At 40.7% G+C, this 12,981-nt stretch overlaps 1 long non-coding RNA gene across 1 annotated transcript in view; it reads left to right on the plus strand.

Moving 5' to 3' along the window:
* The first annotated feature begins 6,101 nt into the window (after positions 1–6,101).
* The window catches only part of LOC129604737 (uncharacterized), a 100,316-nt gene continuing 93,436 nt past the window's right edge, over positions 6,102–12,981 (plus strand). The window contains exon 1 of the long non-coding RNA XR_008695917.1: positions 6,102–7,261. This is a non-coding gene — a long non-coding RNA (uncharacterized LOC129604737). The remainder of the gene's footprint in view (positions 7,262–12,981) is intronic.

A 12,981-nucleotide genomic window follows, 5' to 3' on the forward strand; every position in this document is an offset into this window, starting at 1 on the left:
AACATGACTATTATCTGACCACAAAGACTGAAAAGAATTCTTTTGTGAGGTCTGAGCTTTTAGGGTTTACAATTATAAGAGCATAAGTGCCATCAGAAGGGTTTTCTTGATAGTGATTAGTCATACTGAGTATCAGCGCTATTACAGCTGGTCATTTCATTAATAGACAAATGGCACAGGTGAGCTCCTTCACTTGTTAACATCCAGTGAAGAGGTTTGCAAAAGTTGTGCAACCTCCATCCCACGTAATGACAGATGCTGATATTCTTAGTCTAATGAGACATTTTCGTTTTATCCACGAGGTGATAATTCTGCTATTTATTTTGCACTAATTTGCACAGTGGCACATGTAAACAGAGAGTAGCAGATGGCTGGTGAATAATACACAGAAAAATGTTGGAGGAGCTGGGCTTTATAGGAGTGAGCTGAGAAACTGCCTGAACTGATACAGACACACTTCGCTCTTTGGTGAAGCTACTGAAGCGGGTTCACGCTAATTACGGTGGCAAAAACACACCCGGGTCAGAAACAGCTTAAAGAAATACGTTACTGAAAAGCAAGGTGCGATATGAAAATTGGAAATTTTATTAGCTAAAATGTGCAAAAATGTTTGACATTGTTCTATGTCCAGAGGAAACAGGGAAAAGCAGCAGTATTGTGTCTTGTGGCTGAAAATGTGCTAACACGCTGTAAAAATCGCAACAACAACAACAACAACAATAATAATAATAATATATCTAACATCCACAAAATGTCATTTAAAGTGAAATATTTATTATAGTTATTTCTGTAGATTTGCTGCTCAGCTCCTCACTGGTCACCAGTCTATCAAATGTTCTGCAGATGACCCATTTACAGCGTAACTGATATGTCATTGATGAGATGATTATTTCACTCTTCTCATTATTAACTGCAACTGATTGCTATGGCAAAAGGAAACTAAACTCTATTAACCATTTTGTTGAGTGCTGAGCTCGCACTGTAGAAATTCTCATTAGTTTAAATGATGTATCTAAATGCAGCGTAAAGAAAACTACAGCTGATAATAGCCTCTAAAACATAATTTACTTTAAAAGGAACTACAAGAAGGCCAATAATTCAATACAGATCTTCCAGATAGAAAAGCTATTGCGCTCTCATTTACTGAGGGAACATAATGGCGGGTCTTTCAGACGCTAAAGTCCAGCTGTGGAAAGCCGAGCCACCGACAGGAGACCGGGCGGTTGCTTATTAAAAGCCTCTAATTTGCGGGGAGAAGAATGGCAAAAGGCCTTTACAATGCAGGGGATCTGCACACCTTTTCACAGCAGTGTGTGTGGGTGTATCAATTAGGGAGGCTTGTTGGGTTTCTCTGTGAAAGAAGCTAAATAATTTAACCATCGGGGGTCAGATTGACCAGTGTGACATCCAGTCTGCACTGTGCCAGGGTTTATGGAGCTACAAATTACCAGGAAGGCTGGAGGAAAAAGAAGATTTAACACGCGTGAGACACTACATGATGGAGCCTCGCGCTTCGTCTGACAGTGGAATGGTGTCACTGTGAGAAGGAGGACTATCCGCTACTGTTGCCCACTGCAAAGGTGGGAGCTGTATAAATTGGCTCGGCTGATTCTTAACTGCTTCCATCAAGTCAGATTAGGAAGGTGAGCTAGAAGACGGACCCCTGATGCTTAATTGAAGTTTTATTAATGCGGCTGAAATTCAAATGGAAAAAGAGCCGATATGACCGCGGGGCTGGCGGGGATCCTTCCACATCGCAGCGTTTTAAACCAATTATAGGTATTTTCCAATGTCTTAATCCTCACAGAGTTGGGAAAGAAAACCTATTTTATTTGACCTTGGGTGTCCCTCTGCGGTCTGTCTGCTCACAGGATACAGAGTCACTTCCCACTGAGGATTCTATGTATTCTATAATTAATAATGCATAAGCTCATGGCTAACAGATAGCAGTCTGGGGGGGATGACACATTAGTAGTCTGGGGCAGTCTCTTCACTCAACCTTAATTAGGTGTTTGTAGGTGATTATGTAACAATACTGCTTTCAACACTGACTCTACTACTCTCACTAAGCCCTGCGATGCTCCCACTGTTAAAATTCTGTCCAAATACAGTCCTTCTGTGTTTCATTCATCAGTAGCTTTGAACAAGGAGAATAAATTGTTAAGCAGTTTGGAGACTTCCTTAAATGATTTGTTAAAAATGATGTCCATCCCTCATTGAGCTTTTTCATATTCTCAGCTCCTCACGCGTCTCAGCCTCTAACAAGACCGTCTGCTGCATTTTACATTGGCCTCCTGAAACATTTAGGCGCTGACTGTATTTTTGAATTCGAGTGCTAACGCTGGAGGAAAGTGTGACCCAGAATCCCACCGGACGTCTGGGTATTACAGGAACAGATCATAAAGGAAGATTTGGTGGAATCTTGCTTGGCGAGGGAGAGATAATAAAGGCTGGTGCTTGTTATTTAGCTCTGTTTTAATCTCAAGCTACAGCAAGCAGACAGTTAGCTCAGCTCAGCATCAAACAGCAGGTTGGCTGTGTTTTACTGTGCTGAAACAGGGGTTTGCATTATGTGATATCTGTTTTCTTGCTAGTTATGGATTTTGACCCACACTGCTGCTTTCGTGGTGATGTCATTGATATCACAGCCACTGGTGTCCTTCATTTTCACAGTATTATACAGTACATTGTATGTTGTATTATCTATGCGCTGCCTCTATATATTTCCCTTCTTTCTCAGACTCAGAATAACTTCCTTTTCTCCCATAGACAACTTTTGATTTTAATTTGGATTCATCTTTTTGCGAACTGTCCAAATGTCCAACAATTTCTTTTGAAGTCCAACAGATAGTCAAGGCTTTTTAATATTGAAAGTTATTCTCCCATTGATGGCTCCACTCCAAAAAATGTGCTTGAAAATCACAAAGATTTACAAGTGTTTTTAGAATTTCTCTGATTTCTAATCTGTGTCCTTCAAAGCAGTTCACAGGCTGGAGAAAGAGTAAATTATGTATCTGTCCGTGGTTGTTTACTGTGGACGAAATTGACACGCCCGTTTGCTGGCGCTACTGGTGTCAAGTAAATTGAAAACAGGCAGTAGTAGCTGTCATAAATGTTACTGCTGTGGTTACAGACACTATTTATTGCCTTCCCAAGATCAAGGTTGGAGGGGCAGCACAACTCTACTCTAGCTGCCCATGCACACACAGCTCCATCAGTTTAATTCAGGCTGCACCAGTGGCTTCCATAGGTATATATTTACACAAGTTTAATGCTAGTGTGTGTTTGGCCACTGAGAATTGGGACAAACTCTATGTTTAGGTCAGTAATTATCAGTTCCATATGTGCCCTGTGCATTTGTTTAGGGGCACTATGTGACACAGTCCCCACGCAGACAGGGAAATAAGGTGTCAACAGCACTTTGCATGTTAATAGAGCATGCCTTCCTGCAGGATTGGATGGCCCAGAATAGACCCCATTAAGTATACCCAGACATCGGTGGTAGGAGCCTTTAGACTGACGACCCCCTTCTGCTACTGCAGCTTCCACTCTGTATAACATTAATATTCATTTTCTTGGTTTTAACAAAGCAGGCAACAGGCATAGGGTGCCCCGGGAGCACTGCGTTTAGCATCAATGGAGATACAGTCAAACAACCAAACACAGGGAGGAAGTTGGCTGTCTCCTTCCCCTGGGCTCCATATTAATGAGACAACGCCACACTGCAGCCAATTACAGCCACTCCCAGACAGATGCCTTTGGTCCAAGACAACCTCCCACAGTAGACTCAACCCCCACCTCCGTACAGTAACCATTGCTTTACATGAAGATACATATATCATTTCACTGTGACAAAAATCCATATGGGATATAAATTATGCATGTTTCTGAAGATAAAATGCCCATCGACAACGGCCTGTAAAGGAATGCACCCGTATCACCAAACCTCCAGCTACATGCTAAAACCATTCATGGCTTGATTGATTTATCAATTAAACATGTATTTATTGAGTGAATGTGCGTTGTTCAGGCTCACCACAAGATGTGGACGTCACCTGTCTGTGGGGCTGCATTTACAACCTCCAGTAGGTAAAAACCATCCCTGACGTCCAACCTATACTCTGGGCCGTACACAGGTATTAAAACACACCGAGACTCTAGCTACTCTGTTGTCAAGTTGAACTTAAAGCATGTTCTTGCTGTGAGGTAACCACAGTTAATAGCCCATTACATTTTCTTAAAACCATCACCTACTGGGTGTCTTAAGAGCGTGGGTCATGGCTTCCAATAAAGTTCCATTGTACAAATGCCAAAAGAGAAAATCCATAAAATTTCCGTCTCTCGATGGTCAGCCTTGCATGACAGGACTCTAAATAAGGGTGCGTTTGAAAGCATTAGTTAGAAGAGGCCTTTCAAACGTAAACCTTACCATTTCAAAGGCTCCTTCCAGCTGATGTGAGATGGCTCATTAATTGTGCATTACAAAGCTGAGGCAGTGGAAATGGAACTACCTGCCTGGCGTCACAGCGGCTCTTATGCTGGATGGCGCCACTACACGGTTCGTTGAATAGGGCGTAGTGGCACGGCTGTATTAAGCACAAAGGGCATGAGATGCTGCTGTTCGCCTGCTGAAGTCTGAACTGAGCCTGAGAAATAATCGTTGCTCATGCTCCTCAGAAAGGAGCCGCGTGACCTGCCAGCGGCTGTAAACCTGCAAAGGACTGGGTGAATGTCCATTTACTCATGTTCCTTCTCCTGAAACACAGATTCAGTTGTGTACTTTGGGTTCATTTACTGGTAATTTATTTAAATTGAGTGGACAAAACATTAGATCACCTCTTTATGTTTTACCTCTGCTTTGACCTAACATATAGAAGAACTATCACCTTGCTTCTGGTCTCCTCTGTAGCTAAGAAAGTGGTCAGTGAGTGAGTTTTGCCATATTGCGTACTTGGCAAATTTTAAAATATATTGTACTGTATAACAGTTGACAAAAGGGTAAAAATGTTCGACATATGGGACTGAACGCTGTTAAGAGAGGAAAATGTTTGCACTTTGACATCATGTGAGAGTGGGGAATATAAAAAAAAGAAGCTGAAACTGCCACAACTGGCAGCAAAAAAAAGTGTGCAGACAAAAGGCTGGCCTGTTTTGAGAGGGGAGGCAGACAGATACCAATAGGGGCCTGGGGACTTGAAAATCGTTGGGCTTGGCTGGTATTCAGGGTGAAACGGGGCCAGTAGTATGATGCAATGGCCCGCTACAACTCAGGGGAGGAAGTAGGAATGGCATGACTGGAATTAATTCCCTGTGATTGAGACAATTGCTGAGGTTACTGCAGAGAATCAAACAGTGGAATGTCACAGGAAGTGGTGTTTTCAGAGGCCCAGTATCCTTGGTCACAGCTACAAGGAGACAAGGAGATGCTAATGGTGTCTTTTGTTTATTAATCCCTCCAATAAGGTTTTCCCTCCTGGCAAACCTGTTACTTACCTGAGAAGCATAACGAACGCATTTTCAAAAGATCTTTCCACCTCAGTTATCTCAAGTGTTCCATAATTTGTACGTTATAGCCACAGTGAAAAGACATAATGAGGCAAAGTGAGACATTTCCTCTATATTTAAAAACAAACCTGTAACCAAAATTCAGACATCATTTTTGTTTATCCAAATACAACTTGCTTCTTCCCAAGCTGTGAGGACACATAAATGAGGAATTCTGATCTCCTCAGAATATGGTACTGTATCCCACTTCTGGGTAATTACAGCTGAGGAGCTGAGGAAGTGAGTGTAATAACCACAAACAAAAGCCCAGGAAACAAATATATTCAGTCAGATGTAAATCAGATTATAAACCTTGTGTAAATCAGCTGTAAACCTTCAGTCAACTCTAAACATATCCAACAGTCTCATCCACTGGGACACTGTCAGAGCCTCGTGGGAGCTGCATTTACTGAATGCAAACAACATTCTGCTGTAAAATCTATATTAGAAATACAAACCATTATATATGGAACTAACCATTTAGCTGAGAATATTGACAGACCCCTCAAAATAAAGATCATTTGTGTGTTTACAGTGGGCTTGAGTGCATATATTGTATTCAATATTCCCTTTATTGTCTTCAAATGCCAGTTGTTTCTGCAGTGATCGGGCAATAAAACAACAACAAAAACACACAGAATTAATTATAATAATAACATATTATCCTTGAAACAGTTGTCTTTAAAAACACTAGGGCTCCAGTGGCTCATGATCCAGGTGCTGCAATACAGCTTCCGGCCACGCGGGGCAGTAACACACGAAATGGCGGTTCTTGCTACATCTAGTTAGCGAAGAAAACATATTTGACTCGACGAAGTAAATTATTTGCACTCTTTTGAAGTAAGCCATTAGATAATAACATATCACGTTAATGGTTGTTGATAACTATTATGGAGAAGTATATTAGTGTTTCGGTGGATAATTAGATGTTATTGGCGTGTAGCTAGCAACCACTTTGGCATTAGCATAATACGGGCGAGCTAGCCAGGGTTTGTTTGGGTAAATAATATACGCGGCCTCTCATTTTAGCTTTGTGTCAGAAAAAAAAGTAAAAGAGTAAAAGTGATCAGCAACAGGTGCCGTCATCAGGTAGCCGCAGTCAGACATCAGCAGCACAGATAGCGCTAGTGTTGGTGCAGACAGATTAGTCCCAGCGCCAGCATCAGGCCTGTCATCAGCCACGGAAGCAGCGTTCGCTCGGCAACGCTTGTAAACGACGGCTCTTGTGGGACCGATAAAGCAAAGATGAGAGGGAAGCCGGCGGGCCGGCAGTCAGAACAAGAAGAATACCACAGCAGCAGCAAGTTCACAAAGATGGCGGGAGGGGGGGCTTCAATAAACCACTCACCTGCTCCGGAGAGGAAGGATTATTCACTCATGTCCCAAATTGACTGGAGCTTTAATGGAGCATTTCAACGCAGCAATTTCTGAAGTTTGAAAAGCTCCGAGGAAAAGGCTGACGGACGGACGTACAGGACACTGACCTTGGAGGAAACATCCATTACAGTAGCAGTGATCCCCAAACACACTGACTGGGAGAATGGCTTATTGTATTGTCATCAGCAAGTTTGCAGCTCTGACTGTAGAGCGCTGTCTTGGGCCCAAAACTGAAGGTGTGTTGTCATTGCTGCTGGAGTCCGGCCCAGTGTAATCGATGGGATTTGGGGATCGGATAGTTCAGTTTACGCACACAAGGTCAAGAAAGACTCCTCTAAAGGTAAGAGCTTCTTCCTGTTACTGTGGGCAGTGATACGCGTCTGTGGTGCAGTGTTTGTTTTCTTTGCAGTATTTGGAGGTTGATTTATGGATGTTTACTATGAATGCTTTGTACATTGTCTGCTTGTGATGCCTAATGAACATCAGTGCTATTATGGTCTCATCTGTGCCTGACAGTGATTTTATAAGTTGCAGTTGACTCTGTCACATCGGCTTGATGACTTTGCTCACTGGTCGGTGTTATTGCTCTTTGACAGTCTGATACCTTTCTTGCTGCGAGTGGAGAACCACTGTGCTGAAGTGGTAGTGAAGTGCCAGCAGTTATTCAGCTAGTCAGGATATTAGATCTAAATGTAATTATGCAGCTTAACACCAGCCTATACTCTTTTCCTCTTTTCATATTCAGGTATAATAGCGTTCTATGATGTCGTTATAGTACGACTGCAGCTTTACTCTGACACTTTACATCGATATATAGATATACACTCAAATTATAGTTGTTTACTACTGTAGTACACAGCTACTTAGGGTGTAGTTGTTTGTATATGTATAACATACACTGAATTATAAATAAATTATGCTGTGTTGTTACTACATAGATGAAACAGAATATATTCAGTGAAAAAATAATGTGCCTCTTGACTGTTTACTTTTTAATTAGTTTTGTAAATTGTCTTTTTCAGTATTTTCAGTCTTTCGACATGTAGTGTATGAAGTGTGAAGTGGATGTGGTCTGAAGTCCATTGTATATTATCTAAGTATAGATGAACTGTATTGGGAAATGAATTAAGAATTACACAAAGAAACAAGGAGAAAGAAATGAAAGTGAAACTAATAATTTAAAGAAATGCAGCGAATTACATCAGAACATCATGTACTACATCCGGGGAGAACAGCAATTCTCTTTTTTCAGCTGGAGTTTAAATTTAAAGTTTAATTATCCAGGTCTGTGTATAAACTTCTGCTGGAAACACAAATCTGTAGTTTCCCGCAAGTTTTCCTCATTTCACTGTGGACGACTGGTGTCACGCCATTAAGAATTTAGACATGTCATCATTCTTTTGCCCTGATGAGAGAATGTTTTCTAATGCTGCAGTGTTTCCTGCCTTAGAAAAGAAGAACTCCATTAATGTCCAAGAGACTCCACAAATCATTTATTCACATTTGAAACAAACACCATTGCTTCATTAATTTTCAACTTGACACTACGTTGAAGTCATTTGTGTCTAATGAGGTGTTGACATGATAGGCCTGTGCTTAAAAGAATATTTATTAAATTCTTTAATTTTGTGTTCACAAATGTCAGCACCCCATTAATGCCCAAATTATTCAGAAGTAGTCCCATTAGTTTTTCACTAGTTCATGTTTGTGCACAAATTAATTTAAATATTCTTCATCAAATCCCCATCACTTGGATTTTCACTATTAGAAACTGTTCACTTTGTTTAACTAAGTTCGGGTAGGTCTTTATTTTTTATTTCTAGAACCATCGCTAATAAAACACTTTATAGAGAGGAAGAAAAATCTTCTGTATAAAATGCCAGCTGCTGCACATGCACTTGTGAACAGCCTGTGTTGGACTGCTAAACTGTAATGTCATTGTGTTTAATTAAAAGTATTGAAGTGCTGCATTAAAGCAAGTCTAGGCATTTGCTGTAATTAAAGGAAGTTTAAAACAGATTCTGCAGCGGTTTATTGTGACTGAGAGCAAGATGTCAGCAGTGAATTGGACAGTAGTCGGTATAGTTGTTTGCATGTAAACACTGTACATGACGAACACAGGGACTCTCTGATTGATAGATGAATGATGACGGCTGCAGTGTGTTACAGACAATTGAAAAAAGCATAAAAATGCAAATGGTGCAATGACAGCTGCACCGATTTTCTTCATTTAGATTTCATCACATAATCAAGACAGAAGGCTAATTAGTATTAATAAACGAGAAGGGTGAACAGATTACATCTAAACTCTTTTGTACTTCTATTAATTATTAAAGAATACTTATATATTCACATCACTTTAATGTTTTAATTATGTTTATTTTAATGTGGTCATATTGTAATTTGTAGCACACTTAGTACAGCTTGATTAAAAATACATTTAAGGAATGATTACATCATATTTTCCACAGTAGTTTTGCTACAAACAAAAATACTGTAAGTCTGTACAGTCTGTAGCATCTGTAGGGGTTACAGATAAATACAGATGAACGAAGCGTACATAGGATCAACTTCAGTTAACGATGGGAAAGAGTGGAAATACCTCAGCAATTTAGTGTTACTGTGCATTTAGAGCACAGCTGGTACGGTCCAAAGGAGATTGCTTGGGAGTTCTGGCCACTTAAAATTTGTGGATGCTTGACTAGGTGAGAATTACATTGCAGTAATATTGGGATTCAAAGATATTGAGAATGTGCTTACATCACATTTTTATAATAGAGAGGGAGCTGAAATTACCCTCTCTAAGAACTTAATTTGCTTTAGCAAACTGTACTGGGAGAGAGATGAGAAATTTGGCACAGCATAATCTGGAGCGCTGCAAGAGGTCTCACATCTGCATATTTTTCTGCAACAATAAAACCCCCCTTAATAGGACATTGGGTTGTAATGCACACACTGAAATATGATTTAATTAAAGTAAAGACAATGTTTGAGGTTAGTTTTCTGAACACCGGCCCCTGTCTGTAGTCATAACTCACTGACACCCGAGATCTAATCCGTTCACACAAGTGGGCAAACAGGCAGCAGTTAATTTTGGCTTAACTATAAGCAACAGTCACATTCAGTAAGATGTGAGTTGAAATCTGTTGACAGTGGGACAATAGGTGCAGAATATTACTTGAATGATGAGTGATGACAGCCACTAACAAGCTGTTTAAAATTTAATTTGAGAATGAAAATAAACAAATGACTCGACCACAAAATGTGTGAGTGATTTTATAAATAAACACTTAACAGTAGCTACACAGGACGCACCGTGCCTCCACTGTAATTCACATCTTCATTATAATTAGTTATGATTTTTTTTTTTTTATAAATCCTTCAAGCATAAAATCTTTCAAGCATAAAGGGACACCAATAATAAGGTAAAGATAAAATAGCGCTTTGTCAGATATAGTAATTACACAAAATAAAATTTATTCTTAACTAATGACTTGTGATGATTGTAGCCTAATGAATTATCTATAACACAGAAACCAATCAGATGTTCTTCTGTTTGTTTTTTTACACATTTTATTTACCAGGGTAAAACCAAACCACGTCCAGGGCGGTTTTACCCAGAGACCACAAACTATAGTGTCAGTGGAATCACTTCAAAACTCCCCTTTGGCAATGACTGTTCATTCTTGGAGTGGCCGCCCTTGCCTCTGTCACTGAAACATCTTTTTGTGGCTGAGGTGTGTTCTATACTGACAATTTGCCATTAGGTCTTAGTAATGTGATGTGGGTAGACAGAGGTGCCCTTTGCCCTCACTGTTGCTTCCCACAAAGCAAAGAGAGGCTCCTGTCTTGTCTGGGTCAACTTCCCTTTTAAGAAGACAGCACTCCAAACAGCAGTGCCTGGGATCACCTCTGAGCCGCCTAGGTGCCTCACTGAAAGCCTTGGCACTCTCATCTCTTGCAATTACCGCCTAGAACTCTACACCGCTGTTGCATCTGTAGGAGCTGTAAAGAGAGGAGAGAAGTGTAAACAAAGAAGCGGTTTAGATGCAGGACTGACACTTTTGGCCAATTACTCAAGTTTGTGGTCTGCAGTTGGCTGTCTAGGAAGGGGAAATGGCTCTGAAGAGAAACATCATTGAGGTCCAGAGGTAAATTTAATTTTGTTTTTCCGTACACTCCCTTACTCTTATTACAAACAGAATTGTTCATGATTTGAAGTGCTGTTTCATAAAACTTGCCTGCACGGTTTCACTTGCTAAATGTTTGATCTTCCCAACTGTGTAGTCTTAGAAAAAGCTCGCTGACAAACAGATGAGTCCAATTAATGATATTCACTTGTTGTACAATCAGTTAGACGCTACTTTAGTCACTTTTGCTGAGCTCATTGTGTTTACATGGGTGTTTGGCACGCTTCTCCGCCGTGTTTCATCTGTGTCCTACGTATGAATGAGCTGAAAGTTGGAGTGAGTGCTGTTTGTATAAACAGCAGGCTTACAGCTGGCAGCATATCAGCATGAACAGTAGTGTGGAGGGATTCAATGTTCAGGGACTGTAGAGAGCATAGGTAATTTATGTCTGCGAGCTTCCCCCTCATCGGCATAAAATGGCTTTAAAATGTCAATAATACTGTCAATCGCAATTATTTCTGGGACATTACACCGTCCAGCAAAAGTAGATACTCTGACAGGCCTATTAAGAAGTTCTTGTACCTGATTTGCACTGTGCCCTGCTACAGAGAAATTTATATTGGTTTGCAATCTGCTGGTTCAGGCTGGTATAAAGGGAGGTTGGTATATAATATATACTTTCACTATGCTTATAAAAAAATTCAGCATAGGTCCAAGCTTAGTGAGTGGAAGTAGTTTTGCAATGATTGATTAAAGTAAGTAGTCAACTTCACACAAATTTTGTATACAGTAAACACTATTTGCTGTAGACCTTAAACCACTCAGTTTACCTCAGACAAGGTTGTTTCCCTGGTTTCCCACAAGCATTTAACGAATATACGCACAGCAATTACATCAGGCAGTCTGAGTGTGGGCATAACCCCTAACTCTCTGTAAACTGATCCAACTCCATATACGTAGCTGTGCAGCCCGTGAAACACAGGCGAGTGTACAGAAATACTCGCATACAGTAGATGGATGCCTCATTCATCCCAAAGGGAAAATGCACACGTTCCAGCAGTATCCACAGTCTTAGTACAATAAGGCATGCAATGAAATAAAAGTCATGAATAAAGTCACTCACACATGGAAAACATACACAGCTCTGATAAATGTGTAGCATAAAATAAACCTGTGGCATGTGCAGCTTCATATTTCTGAACATAGCTGTATATTTATTTGCTTATTAACATCACTGGCCATAAATGATGTGCTCCGCTAAATCAAACATCAGCAGCTCGTAGGTGAGTCACAGAGATCTTGGTCTTCTCTTTGTGAGGTACTTGTCCTTGGTAGTGTTGGTGTTAGCGGTTCTATAGCGTATGTCTGCTAAGAGAGCTTGGAGAATGTGTTGGCTGCTGTTAGAGGGGTCAGAGAAGACATGTATTTAAGTGCAATTCTTGATCCCGGTGTCACACCGGCTTGGAAGGAGGGTGAGTTGCACACAGTGATTTTCTCAGCTGCCTGGATGATGCATCATAGGGGCTCTCATGTTGGATGACCACTGTGAAATAGGAAGTTTCAGTGAAAGATAGAATGGACTGTTTCTGTGGCAGCTCTCTTCAATTACTACAAGCCTTCGGGAGTCTTCAGGATGGATACGATGTTATTTTTACCTGCCCGTGTTGGTGAATGTCTGCTTGTTGATGGTCCTTCACGCAATTTGGTTGTTATAAGCGCGAATCATCGCCACATAGTGTGGTGTCACTGATGACCAATGCTCCTTTCCCTCTCTTCAAATGCAGACGGTGGCATCCTCCAAATCCCCACTCACAGACACTGACACCCATCAGTGAAAGAAATGTGTCCACTATAAAAATTGGCCTGTTTTCCTGTGTTAGAGGTTTGATCAGACAGCGACATTCTTTAGTGTTCTTTACTAGTTTGCACT

Source organism: Betta splendens, chromosome 10 (assembly GCF_900634795.4).
Source record: "Betta splendens chromosome 10, fBetSpl5.4, whole genome shotgun sequence".
Taxonomy (NCBI): domain Eukaryota; kingdom Metazoa; phylum Chordata; class Actinopteri; order Anabantiformes; family Osphronemidae; genus Betta; species Betta splendens.